Genomic DNA, 3,216 nt, shown 5'->3' on the forward strand with positions numbered 1-3,216 from the left:
AATTGCAGCTCTGGCTGCGCGTGGTGGCTCACGCCTGTAATCCCAGCACTTTGGAAGGCTGAGGCGGGCGGATCACCTGAGGTCAGGAGTTCAAGACCAGCCTGGCCAACATGGTGAAACCCCTTCTCTACTAAAAATACAAAAATATAGCTGGGCGTGGTGGTGGGCACCTGTAATCCCAGCTACTTGGGAGGCTGAGGCAGGAGAATCGCTTGAACCCAGGAGGTGGAGGTTGCAGTGAGCTGAGATCTTGCCATTGCATTCCAGCCTGGGCAACAGGAGCAAAATTCCATCTAAAAAAATTAATAAAAAAAATAAAAAAATTGCAGCTCTTTTTGGATCCCCCAAAGTGTATCTGCACTCTTCTTCAAACGGACCTCTTCCTCAGCAGTCAGAGTCACCTTCACAAGGTCTGAGATTCCATTCTGTCCCAAGATGCAAGCAACACTAAGGAAGACATCATCCTTTATTCCATAGAAACCCTTAATCATGGTGGAAATTGGGTGCACCTGCCTAAGATTCTTCATTATACTCTCTGCCAAATCTGCCACATAGAGTCCAATGGTGAGAGTCTAATGGCCCAGGATGTGTAGCCTTTCAGTTTGATCACCTTGTAAGGACTCTCAACCACGTGCTTGTGAACCTCTTTCCACTGTTCCTTATCTGTATCAGTCCCTAAATGTGAGTGCAGAGTCTTCAGGGAAACACCAGCAACATTCACTCCATTCCATAAAGGCACACTAGAGTCTCCATGTTCCCCAAGGACCCGCCCATGACAGCTTAATGGGTGAACTCCCAGCTTTCCCCCATCAGGTAACCGAATTGGGCTGAATCCAGATTGCAACCACTTCCAATAACATGGTTTTTGGGAAAGCCACTTATCTTCCAAGCCACATAGGTCAAGATATCCACTGGATTTGAAACAATAAGCAACTTGCAGTTCGGGCTGTATTTTACAACATTAGGAATGATGAATTTAAAGATGTTCACGTTATGCTGGTTCTATTTAAGACAGCTTTCTCCCTCTTGCTGACTTGCCCTAGACGTGATAATGACCAGCTTGGAGTTTGCAGTTACATTATAGTCTTTGCCAGAGATAATCTTTGGTGTTCTAAGGAAAAGGCTGCCATGTTGGAGATCCGTTATCTCTCCCTTCAATTTGTCTTCCATGACATCAACAAGAGCAAGTTCATCTGCCAAGTCCTTAGTTAAGATACTGATGGCACAGACCATGCCAACAGCACAAACCCCAACAACTGTAATCTTATGGGGGGGTCTGTTCTTCTTTTAGAAGATTATGAATCAGCTGATCCTTAAGAGTTGCAATATTGGACTTGGAACCAAAAGGAATTGGGAATGCATGTCAGGCAAGCATCGGGGGCATGTGGCAATGAGACCCGGACTTGGTGGCAACAGCTCCAGCACCTCTATGTATTTTTAACCATTTATTTTAAACCATATTATTTGCATTTAATATGATTATTGATACATTAAAGTTTAAGTCTGCCATTATATATTTTGCTGTGTTTTCTCTCTTTTATTTCTCAATTTTCTTTTCCCTTTTTCCTGTTCAAAATGTGGGCTGCTTGAACATTTTGTAAAACTTCATTTTGATTTTCCAGTAGTGTTTCGAGTCTATTAGTCTACAGTGTTTTGAGTCTTAGTAGTTGCTCTAGGTATTACCTCATAGCCACTCACCCCAACACACACATGCATCTTATCACACACACAAATGTCTGTTGGTGTCATCATTTTACAAGTTTCACATGAAGTGTAGGAGGCTTACCTCTTTTTATGTCCCTTTCCCTTCCCTATTTATAACAAAATTGTCTTAAATATTTTCTCTACATACTTTCAAGACCATATTAAACATTATTATATTTTTTGCTCCAACCGTCAACATAATTCAGAAGATTCAAGAGGATAAGGAAAATCTGTTATATCTACCTATATATTTGCTTACTTTGTTCTTTTCATTTTTCTTCTTTCTTTTCTTTCTTCTCCTTCCTTCCTTCCTTTTTCTCTCTTCCTTTCTTTCTTTCTCTTCTTTTCTTTTTTCTTTTCTTTCCTCCCTTCCTTCCTCCCCTCCTCCCCCTTCCACCCCTCCTCCCCTCCTCCCCCCTCCCCCCCTCCCCCTTCCACCCCTCCTCCCCTCCTCCCCCTTCCACCCCTCCTCCCCTCCTCCCCCTTCCACCCCTCCTCCCCTCCTCCCCCTTCCACCCCTCCTCCCCTCCTCCCCCTTCCACCCCTCCTCCCCTCCTCCCCCTTCCACCCCTCCTCCCCTCCTCCTCCTTCCACCCCTCCTCCCCTCCTCCCCCTTCCACCCCTCCTCCCCTCCTCCCCCTTCCACCCCTCCTCCCCTCCTCCCCCTTCCACCCCTCCTCCCCTCCTCTCCTCCTCCCACCCCTCCTCCCCTCCTCTCCTCCTCCCCTCCTCCCCTCCCCTCCTCTCCTCCTCCCCTCCTCTCTGTCTCTCCTCCCTTCCTTCCTTCCTTCCTTCCTTCTTGCAACAGAGTCTTGCTTTGTCACCAGGCTGGAGTGCAGTAGTGTGATATCCACTCACACCTCCACCTCCCAGGTTCAAGCGATTCCCCTGCCTCAGCCTCCCAAGTAGCTTTCCATTTTTCTAATATTTTAAGAAGCTTCTTTAACCACTTCCTTTCTATTTATAAAACTTCCTTTAGTCATTCTTTTAGGGTAGGTCTGCTGGTGACAAATTCTCTTTATTTTCCTTCATTTGAGAACTTTTTGATCTTTCTTCATTTCTGAAGGATATTTTTGCTGCATAAGGCATTCTGGGTTGACAGTTATTTTCTTTCAGAACTTGAAAAATGTTGTGTCACTTTCTTTTGGTTTCCATGGTTTCTGATGAGAAATCCACTGTGATTTTAATTGTTTTTCTTCTACAGGTAAGTTGTCATTTGTCTCTTGCTGCTTTCAAGACTTTTTTATCTTTAGTTTTCAGACTTTTGACCAAGATCTGTTTTGGTGTGGATTTCCCTGACTCTACTCCCATGAGGGGTTTGGGGTACTTCATTATAGTCTGGTGAGAGTGAAAGTCTTGGCTCCCCACTTGGCCTTTGCTGGTATGAATTGAGGTGGGATCATAGTTTTTTTCTGTGATGTTTGATGCAGTAAAGTGGCTATATTGCTTTTTTTTTTTTTTTTTGAGACACAGTTTAACTCTTGTTGCCCAGGCTGGAGTGCAATGGCATGA

The 3,216-nt window shown here is 44.7% G+C and overlaps 1 pseudogene; it reads right to left on the reverse strand.

The window, feature by feature from the left end:
• Positions 1-302: 302 nt before the first annotated feature.
• LOC100455476 (L-lactate dehydrogenase A chain-like) lies at positions 303-1,345 on the reverse strand (annotated as a pseudogene).
• Between the last annotated feature and the right edge of the window lie 1,871 nt (positions 1,346-3,216).

The sequence above is a fragment of the Pongo abelii genome, chromosome 12, assembly GCF_028885655.2.
Source record: "Pongo abelii isolate AG06213 chromosome 12, NHGRI_mPonAbe1-v2.0_pri, whole genome shotgun sequence".
Taxonomy (NCBI): domain Eukaryota; kingdom Metazoa; phylum Chordata; class Mammalia; order Primates; family Hominidae; genus Pongo; species Pongo abelii.